At 46.3% G+C, this 11047-nt stretch overlaps 1 pseudogene; it reads right to left on the bottom strand.

Moving 5' to 3' along the window:
- Positions 1-10468: 10468 nt before the first annotated feature.
- Positions 10469-10583, bottom strand: LOC136059536 (U2 spliceosomal RNA; annotated as a pseudogene).
- Between the last annotated feature and the right edge of the window lie 464 nt (positions 10584-11047).

Raw genomic sequence — 11047 nt, 5'->3', positions numbered from 1 at the left:
TTTGTTTTCTGCCCCTTCACTTGGCATTGCTCCTCACTCTTGTTAATGGCCCCCTACCTGCATCCTGCTCTGCCAGTTCCCACAGGACACATCTAAATACCTTTTCCTTTTGAGCAGGCATTCAAGATGTCTTCTTATCCAGGCCCAGCCACAAATATCAAGTGGTGGCTTCCATGTGTGATGAACTGACCCATTTACCAACCAATGTGACTGAGTGTAAGGAGTTCACGAGGCCTCCTGGGCATTTTGCAGGAGCTGAACTCCCCCAGAATGGTGGTCATGGACAGCAGCATTATGAGCCTGTGCTTGGGAGGCAGTGTAGAGAGCACACAGTCACAGTGTAGGAGGTGGGTATATTTATATGGCTTTATGTCACCTGGGCAGATGCTTCTGTGCAGGCAGTGGAAAAGTGGAGTTTAGCTAGTTGGTGTCAAAGTGGGTTCCTCTAAGCTTCCATTAGGTTGGATTCGTTACTCTTGTCTTAACCATATTTACTTTCAGAAATGGCACCTTTGGTAAAGAATCACCTTGAAGTACTACCTTCAGAAAATACTGCAGTGTCAGTGTGTTACTGGCAGAGAGCGGAGTGCAGTCCTTGCAGTGCAAAAACAAGTGAATTATTCCACAGACAGGGGATAAACCAGGATTTAACTTTCTGTGTGCTATCTGTTTTCTGTCCTCTGTTATCGAACAGTCACCTGCCACTGACAGCTAATTATAATATAGAAAGAAATAGTAGAAGATTCTTGCATTTGTTTTCAATCCCAATTTAAAAATAATTTAAATTCCAAAGTTCCAAGAGGAACCAATAGCAGTGACAGAACACTCACCCCACACGCGTATTGGGGTGCTCGTGCTGAGCAGTCTGCATGTGCCACCTGCACCAAACACCCACCAGCTTCTCTGGAGTGTTAGTCACCTTTCTGAAGCATGGGTTTCTGTCCAGCTTCACCCCAAAGGAGGCCGGGCTGAGTGCTCCTGAATGGCAGCAGGAGGAATGAGCTGAAGACCAGCTTCAAATCCAGACTCCTGATGTGAGCGATAACACAGGCACACACACAGACGAAGCTGAGCTGCTGGTGGAACAGCCCCGGAGCAGCCTCCATTTACAGCTGGCATTTTAAGCAAACCAGAGGCTGTGTCATTTGAGAAGCGATAAACAGTGTCTGTTTGGGAGAAATCTGGCCTGTGTAGAATGAGAGTACACTGAGGCTGCAGATTTGCCCACCCAGCTGAAATAACTCTTCCGTATTTGTCAGTCGGAGGCGTTGGCTGAGGGCATGCAGTTATGGTTTTGAACACAGCACTCCAGCAGTGCAAAGCTCGTCTCTCAGACCCCTCCATTCTCTTTAAATGATGGGCTTTGCTTTCAGGAAGGATCTCACTGTTCTGCTAGCAATCTTGTGAGCATTTTCTTTCCCCTTAAATCACCAAGGATATTTACACAGAACAGGAAGGCTGGTTTTTGAATGTTCCTCTATCCCAGCAGCGTATTCCCGAGCTGAGAACATAATTGCACCAGGTCATCTCAACCAGTTGCACAAGTGATTAAATGTCAGAAAAATATATGTTGATTCCTGTGAAGAGAGACAGCTCTAAATGATGGAAGTCCCACGAAATGAAGCTTTAGGATTTCTGTGGTAATGATGCTGGAAGAAAAAGAAAGCAGTGGGGGCTGCAGGCAAGAAGGGAGGTGAGGTAGTACACAGAGACCAGTGCTGAGAACTGCTTCTGTAGTTACTGAAATGAATGGAGTAAAGCAAACCTGAATACTCTGAGAGGCTTTGTTTCCATTGCAGTGGAGAGAAACACTGCTGACTGGTGAATGAACATTTTACTGTGGGTAACAGCAATTACAGCACTGTCTGTACAGTCTGTGGTTCACACCTGTGTATGTGTTGGGTGTAGATGAGTGGATAGTTAACAGGAAAAGGCAGGCAGATTTGCAAATACAGAATTATCTGCTTCTACCTGAATGTACAGGTAGTTTCACCTGCAATCAGTGTTGGCCTCATGCTGTAAACTTAAATGGACTTGGGTGTTTATAGATGTATCAAGCTTTAATTTGGGCTGAAATTCTTCATACTGTGTTCTACCTTTGGCTAAATTTTGGCCAAGGTTTCAATTAAAAGGGTCAGCTGTTGCAAGGTGACGATTGACAAAGATGTCCCCAGATCATCTTTGAAACATTTTATTAAAAATTGGAATGCCACTGAAGTGTGAAGGAGGGCATTCAGAAAGGAGGGCATCACATGAAAGGTCAGAGTTCACCTGAATTTAGGTTATGAGCACTGGACAAAAGGAAAGCTGAGCTAAGCGTGCTGTGCAGAAGCTTGTTAGCGTTTGACAGACTATTCACTCAGGATTGCATACCTTCTCTTGTCCTTTTCTCCCTACGGCCTTTACGTGCTGCCCAAACTAACTTGGATCTGCCCCCAGCTCTCCCTACCTCTGCTCTTTGTGCCTGCAGAGCAGGGCTGAGGCTATCATGCCCCTGGGTGCTCCTCCAGGTGAAGCCAGAGGAAGAGGAGCAGCATGGTGAGGCGAGAACCTGAATAAATTGAGAATGTTTTTCTGATGTTGCCTGGCTCCTGGGGCTGGGAGTACATTTGTTTGGGTACAGTAGGCACTGAGGTGGGATCAGCTGTGCTCCAGTGGTGGCCATTGCAGATGGGTTGAAAGTTAAATGTGTATTGGACTATTTGGTTTCAGATTTCTTAGTCTTCTAGCATTTAAAACATGCTGAAATGTCAAGTGAGGTTAATAGTCCTCCCTGCTACATAGAAGAGGGCCACTGCAAGGAGAAGACACCATGATTTATGTCTGTCTCCTAAAACAGGGGAGAAAGGAGCTCTGAGGCATGCAGCTCAGCCAGCAGCGAGCATCTCCTAACTGCCCTGCAAGCTGGGGATGGGAGTAACAGGGCAGACAAGAGACTGCACTCAGGTGTCTGATCTCCCTTAGGCCCAGCACAGACACACCCTCTGTTGTCGGCAGAGTCAGGGTACAGCTCAGCTCAGCTCCTGGCGAGCTGTGTCCTTCCCTGGGGTCTGCGGGGAGCTATGGACACTTCAGTGCAAGCACAAGACCTGGCTGCGGGCAGCCAAGATGGCACCGGGAATCAACACTCAAGGCTCTGCAAGGAAGAAACAACAGCTCCCTGAAAATTGGTTTTGCAAGCCCGGTTGAAGAGTTCAAACACACTGAGCTGAACCTTCTTATTATGTGAAACATTAATATCTACCACTTATTTCTGAAGCTGTGTTTTAGATTTTATTTCCGAGACAAAAGAGTCATTTTAAATTATGCAAATGAGCTGCCAAATGCAAGGCATTATGCAGATTTCTGGAGGCATGCAGCAGAGAGTTAACTCTTTGTGCTTCAGCTCGCTACCAAGTGCCTGAACAATAGCACTGCGTGGACACTCGTCAGACCTCACAACTGCGATTACAATTGTCCTGCAGCAGGACTAGTGACACAAGGCTAACCCTTGTGCACACACTGATTAACTATTGGTTTTACATTGGTATAGGAGATAACATTGCTGCAATGCTCATCTTGCATTCCTACACAACACAAGCTATATCCAAAATCAGCCTGGACAAGCATCATGGCTGTTGGCCACTGTTCAGTATGAGTTGTTTGCAGAGTATTTGAAGTGACTGTCACAGGAGAAATACTAAATTGCCTTTTTAAGTGTCATCAACTCTCAAAACAACTGGCAGTATCAAGACAAAGTCATCCTGGCTCTCTGGATTGACAACACAAGGTAAAGGATTGGCCATGACCTTCTGGAAAGGAGGGTTGTTTAAATAGCTGCATGTTGTGGTGGTTCATGAGTTCAATAGCTCATCATCCCACCCAGTTGCAGAGGTGGTGGGAATGACTCTCAGCCAGTAGCAGACAGGCTTTGATAGAAATCCAGGTCCTGATTTGCTTTGGAATCTTGTCCTGGTCTCTGCAACTGATGCTAGCATAGCTAGCATAGCTGCACTAGTGCAAACACTGGTCTTAAGCAAGAAAAACAATGGTTTAGAGCAGTGAAGCATGACAAATGCCAAGATTTGGCAAATCCCCAATGCACACAAGGGTGTATGCGCAGCTAATCTCTGGTGAGGATGCCTGATGCAGAAGTAAGCCAGTCACAGCAGCAGCCCAGCCTGGTTTCATACAGGATGGCTTTGGAAGGACTGCTCCCATGTCCCAGGTGGGACAGCGAGCTCCACCAGCACATATGTGTTCAGTGCCAGGCAGCTGCAGTTCCCACAGAGGGCTGCATGCAGGAGGACCTGACCTCACTTCTCCTCTGGCACAGCAGTTGTTCACAGCTCCCAGAACAGCACAGGGCCAATGAATACACAGCAGCACTTACGATTTGTCTTCCAGCTGCTAAACGATGAAGGGATATTTCCCCCCCTTCGTTATCTTTGAAGAATTATATATTTGTGCAGGGAATTACTTCAGTAACAAACAATGCCTCAGAGCTTCTTGAGGAGACTGGAGTAATTTGGGTTCCTTTCAGTTTGCATGCCTTCACATCCAAACTCAGGTTTGCTGTGCTCACCAAACTGCTCCCTCACTTCCTTTTTAGCTGAAGGTGTTGGAGCAAGCAGTTGGAGCTGGAACAATATACTGGATAAACACTTCTGTGTATTCAAACTTGGGTGTTATCAGTGCATTGACAGACTTAAGTAAAATCTACTGGCAGTTTTAAACTGAATGCAGTTGTGTGCGCGGAAAACTTAGCAAGGGTTGGCTGCTTTGGTTTGCTCTCACATATTTGGAAAGAGTTGTCCAAAGCACAGAATCAACATCTGTTATTTCAGATGGGCAAAAGGAGTGCAGCTATAATGTCATAAAGGCTGAGATGCGAGGAAATATTGCTTCTGTGTCTTCTTTAAAAAAAAAAAAAGTGAAGTTTTTCAACTGCTCAGCAATTTAAGCTTAGTGAAAAAAAAGTAAGAAACCCACCTCTAATAAATAGCTCAGGGGTTTGTTAGTTTTGGAGGGAACAGCTGAAAAGGATATAAATCAGACAGTGCTTGCCCTGCCAGCTGAAAAGAACTGAACTAGTTTAAATAGGTAGAAGCACTGTTTTATGAAAGCCCACATCTCAAAACAAATTTGAGCACAAAGACCATGAAAGGAAGTTGCTAGGAAACCTCTACAATGCATTTGTCAAGTCTGCAGTGCAGGCACCTGTAGGAGAACTGTAACCACCTGCCAGCCCATGTATTTCCCCCAAAATAATGTGCAAAACTGCAGTTCGTATTTATTTCCTTAAATGAAACCTCAGGAAATGCTTCACAGTCCATGTTCAATCCGTGTAGCTTCTAGGGGCTGTAAACCATTCCAGGAACATGAAGGTCCTGCCCGCACTGCTGCCAAAGCCTGGAACTCTGTGCTCAGGAAGCTCTGCTGGCTCACACCTGCTGGCATCTTGATTAGGTTCTTAGGAAAGGTCTTTGTTTCCTGGGAAATGATGCTGTAACCTTGCCAGTGCTGAGATTCAAATGAGGTAGCTTCCAGTCAGGACAGTCCTTTGGGGGCAAGCCCATGGAGCCCCATCTCTGTGGCACTTGGCCTCAGGATGGTTTTTGCCAGCAGATTTTTCTTGAGAGCATGTTGCCACCTCTGATGTTGCATTTTCTGCACAAGGATGGTCCAGAAAGCTAAGGTGAACAAACTGAGAATGTTAAGGCTGCAGGTCCACTGAGTCAAATGGCTGTTATTGCCCCAGTTCCTGTACAAGGTAGCCATAATTATGGTATCTTAATTGTCTTAACTCTGGATTACTTTCCTATGGCTACATCTTAACTGAACATGGTCATTCACGCCTTGTTTTTTTCAAGGCAATTTATGTCCAAAAGATTGTGAAATCGTCAAGAACTTATTTTTCATTCATCATTAAGTAATTGTCAGTACGACTCATGACTGGGATAAGACAAGTGTGTACATCAGGTATTGCTAGGATTGCTCATCTGTGCACTTCCTCAACAGGCTTCAGATGATACAAGATGTGAGGCACGATGGCAGTCACAAATGCTCTGAACACCATTAGCAGAGCACGCTGGCCATGGCTGAAGTCTCAGTGAGCTTCCCATGTGTGGGACTCCTGAGATGCTGCAGCACTGGTAGATCCCCTCCTGCCAGCGTGCATCCTTTTCACCACAGCCTGCCCAGCACATTCCCCAGTCTTCCATCTATTGAGATGACCTGGCACAGCTAAAAACCCCTTAGCACACAAAAACTGAGCCCTGGGATCTCCACTCCTTCAAAGAATGCAATACATTAAGAGAAACCAGGAATGTGTGCTAGGCCTGACAATGCTCCTTTGAAGAAAGATTCCCTTCGAAACACAGAGATTCACTTTGCAGTGAGGGAGGCACCCTGGAGATGTGCTGATATGCAGTATGTCAAGTGCAGCTGTTAAAAGATTCTGCATTCTGGTGTTGTCCCTTGACACATAAAAAAAAAAAAGAAAGATCCAAATCTTCAGTTTAACTGGAAAAGCTGTTAGGAAATCCTTTTTTACACAACATATAATTAACACATAGAATCAGCCTTGGATATTACTGACAGGTTTAGGCTAGTTTTGCACTCCATGGTCTAGCAATGCTTGTTTGCTGTGTGATTGTGTTGCTGGGTAGGAAGGACATTCTATAGTGGCAGAAATACAGCTATTATTTATTATATATATATATTATATATATAATTTTTTTCCCAATATATCTTCTGGAACATCAGCATTTTGCAAGAGCTACAGAAACATCTGGAGCTTTCCTAGTTCAGGCCAGGTTTTCTGAGAAATCTAATCTCTGTCAAAAGAGATTGCATACTTGCACAGAGAGCTTTTCCAATGGTGTCAGCTAGAGGAATACTACATCCAGAAACTCTCAGCTCCCACACTTTGGGGCACAGAAAGCAGCATTCATTTCACCTGTTTTGCAGTGTGAATACCCACACCTGAGCCATGTCTCAGTGCCTTCTTTGCAGCCAGCTGGGAGAAATAAGGTCTTGACTGGCTGAGCTGCATAAGGATTAATCATGCCCTGGGATCACCTCTCTCCATTGCCTCAAACGAAATTCAGATGGGGATGGGTGTATGTTCTGCAGAGGCTCGAAGTGGACTACATGAGCCTGGTGATTGCTGGCTCCAGGTGGTAGCCACCTTTACCTGCCCAGCTGGCTGTGGTGCCCCTTCGAGAGGCATAGCTGCCCTGCAGCAAGGTTGTGCTCCTCATGTGAATCACCTCTGCAGCCACCTGGGAACGTGCCACCACACACCTGCCAGTTCCCCACATTCACCTGGTGCCAAGCAGCACCCAGGTGAGTTATGCTCGCAAGGCAGAGCTGCTGAGAAGCCAGGAGAACAGGAAAGGCAGGTTAAATGCAGGTGCTGCAGAAGGAAGTGACTGGCATAGCAGCAAGAGCTGCTCACGTAGCCCAGCAGTGCCCAACCAGCTCACATTAGGATGTGTGGCAGCAGCACAGCCCTTGGAGAGGCTGCTCCTCTGGGCATTCAGCACAGGTAGCAGCCATCAGAGGCAGGATACCAGAGCAATCCCAACCCCTGTTCTTTGCCACAGCATCCATGTGCGTAAGCATTACCTCTTCCCTCAGACCTGAGCCTGACAAAGTCACCGACACCAGCAGGTGATCTGGGAGATCAGTGCTGCTCAATAGGCTGTGATCACTGCTGTTCATCAGGCACAGGCTGCACACAAGAGGTTGCACTCTGGCCCTGCCTCATGAGCCAGCAGTGTGCCCAGGTGCCCAAGAAGGCCAATGGCATCCTGGCTTGTATCAGAAATAGTGTTGCCAGAAGGAGCAGGGAGGTGATCGACCTTCTGTACTCAGCTCTGGAGCAGCCACACCTCAAGTACTGTGTTCAGTTCTGAGCCCCTCACTGCAAGAAAGACATTGAGGCCCTGGAGTGTGTCCAGAGAAGGGCAACGAAGCTGTGAGGAGTCTGGAGCACAAGTCTCATGAGAAGCAACTGAGGGAACTGGGATTGTTCAGTCTGGAGAAGAGGAGGCTCAGGGAAGACCTCATTGCTCTCTACAACTGCCTGAAGGGAGGCTGTGGTGAGGTGGGGGTTGGCCTCTTCTCCCAGGTAACTAGCAATGGGATGTGAGTTAATTGCTTCTAGTTGCACCAGAGGAGATTCAGGTTGGACATTAGGGAACACTTCTTCTCAGAAAGAATGCTGAGACATTGGCACAGGCTGCCCAGGGATGTGGTGGATACCATCCCTGGAGGTGTTCAAGATACGTGTAGATGTGACACTGAGGGACATGAGTTAATGGGCATGGTGGGGATGCGTCAAAGGTTGGACTAGACAGTCTGAATGGTCTTTTCCAACCTTCCTGATTCTATGATTCTGTTATTCTAAGTCCCAGCAGTGCTACTGACAAAGGCAAAAGGGAAGAATTAAAATTTTATTCGGTGGCATACAGAAGGATTCAGAATTCCTTGAAAATGGAGTTGGTCAGAGCATTGGTTTTATCTGGTCTTCGATCTGTTTCACAAATACAGCCCTCTGGTTGTGACTGGAGAGGGCTCATGCTGTGAGCTGGGATTTTTATAATCACAGGTGTCTGGAAGTGCTTGTCAGCCTGATTTGTGCCTTTTTCCAATCTGATACATAATACAATTAAATTACAGTTCCCATGTTATAAGACTTCATGGGTTCCTTGGGAGAGGATGCTAAGCTCTGAGGCTACCTTTTTTTATCCCTGGAAGAATTTTTCTAATATCTATTCTTAAGCCATTTAATTTGATAATTACCCACAGAGGAAGAAAATTAATTCCTACAAGTCTTGGATAACAACATTTCGTGGAGACGTCTCTTTCTCCTCTGCATGGAACTGCAGTTCAGTAACGTGTTTGCCTGTAATAGCACTGCTGAAGCTCCAGCCTGTTTCTGTAAGAACCACAGCATGGATTCTTCCCTTGTGCCTTCGGACCTGGCTACTTTTGAGGATGATTCAGTTTTTGTTTATGCAGTTATTCCCAAAATTAGAAGCCAGCAACAGAAAAAAATACGATGAAATAAAAATCTATAAATTGAGGAACGTCTTCTTTCACAGTGCTGAATTTCTCAGAGCCCAGCGTGTGCCCTGCAGTATTTCCATGACCATCAACCAGCTGGCCCTTTACTGTTGCTAGCACTGCACAAACAAGCTGCCAGGAGCTCTTCAGTTTAACCACTGAGTTATCTACAGCTGTTTTGAAGATACCATAGATAAAATCTCTGTGGCCCTGAGATAGACCTGGTGGAGAAGGCAAGGCTGATACAGCTCCCAGTTCAGTGAGGATGTCCCTGTCACGAGGTAGGACCTGTACTGCTGCACCACTCACATTTCATCACTGCCATTACTACACCTTGCTGCAATGACCTTGCTTCCTGTGAGCAAGCAAGAGCTGCTCACCCTTCTCGGATCAGGGAAGAAAACTTGAGAGAATGAAGGCAAAAGTAGGGTGTCTGGTTATTTATTTATTTATTATGTTGCCAGAACCCATGCCTTTTCCATTCATAGAGAAGTTGTCACAGGAATGACTTGAAGCTGGTGCTGAGATGTGAACACCAGCAAAACACACCTTCGGTAGTCCAGAGAGCTTGGCCAGTGTTGATGAAAGATGTAAGATTATTTCAAAACTTAGTTCTCATTAAAACTGGTTGGTTGTTTTTAGTCCTTCACAGAACAGTTGAGATTGGAAATTTTTCACTTAATCACAGCTTTTACTGAAATAGAATTATCACAGAATCACAGAACTGTAGGGGTTGGAAGGGACCTCCAGAGACCATCGAGTCCAGCCCCCTGCCAAAGCAGCTCCCTAGCCCAGGTTGCACAGGTAGGCGTCCAGGCGGGTCTGGAACGTCTCCAGAGAAGGAGACTCCACCACCTCTCTGTGCAGCTGTGCCACTGCTCCGTCACTGCACTGGGAAGAAGTTCCCACATGCATTTGTGTGGAACTATTCATCAGTTTGTGGCCATTTCCCCTCATCCTATCACCACACGCTGATAAGAAGAGTGTCTTCGTCCTTTTGCCTCCTGTACTTTAGATATTTATAGACGTGGATCAGATCCCCTCTGAGTCTTCTTTTCTCAAGGCTGAACAGACCAGGTCTCTCAGCCTTTCCTCATAAGGGAGGTGTTCCTCACCCTTTATCATCTTTGTAGCCCTCCACTGGACTCTTTCTAGGAGATCCCTGTCTTTTTTGTACCAGGGAGCCCAGAACTGGACACAGTACTCCAGATGAGACCTCACCAGGACAGAGTAGAGGGGGGAGGATCACCTCCCTTGACCTGCTGGCCACACTCTTTTTAATGCACCCCAGGATACCATTGGCCTTCTTGTCCACCAGGGCACAGTGCTGCCTCATGGGCAACCTGTCATCCACCAGGACACTCAGGTCCCTCTCCTCAGAGCTCCTCTCCAGCAGCTCATCCCCCAAAATGCCAGGAGGTGCTTCCATACCGGGATGATATAAAGTCCTTTCATCAAAGATGTATCAGATATTAAACTGATAAGAACAGATACTACACATGATCTTATCCAGAAGGCTGAGAAGCAGACTTTGATGTTTTTCAACTTCATTTGAACCACATGAAATATCAGAACACTGGCATATAAGCAAAGGGCTTCAATAATCTTGTTTTTGCTATTTATACTAAGTTTCAATTGGAGTGAAAGGAGGTTTGAAATAATCAAATATCACAAGAAAATATGAGTTCTGAGACTCACACAGCCTCAAGCCTCCTTGTGTGAACCTGGAGGAGCGTAGTGGTGCTGCTGGCAGGCACATCTCTGCCTGCAGTGATTGAGGGCAGCCAGCCCAGCCAGCCTGCTGCAAAGGGAATTCCCATGCACATCTCATCAGATGTTCCTGGTCCCCTTCCAGAACACCCTGATTGAAATGCAGAGGACTTCCCCAGCATTGAAGTAACCTTGGCATTTCTCTGACAAGTGGCTAGGCCTTGCCCTCTTCATGCAGAGAGAAAAACAAATGGTAGCTATGCATGTATGTACTTTTCTCCAT

This window comes from Cyrtonyx montezumae, unplaced genomic scaffold (assembly GCF_038088225.1).
Source record: "Cyrtonyx montezumae isolate F1298 unplaced genomic scaffold, pur_monq_1.0 scaffold_8, whole genome shotgun sequence".
Classification (NCBI taxonomy): Eukaryota; Metazoa; Chordata; class Aves; order Galliformes; family Odontophoridae; genus Cyrtonyx; species Cyrtonyx montezumae.
The sequence above is the reverse complement of the archived record's forward strand: the minus strand, read 5'-3'. Positions and strand labels throughout refer to the sequence as shown.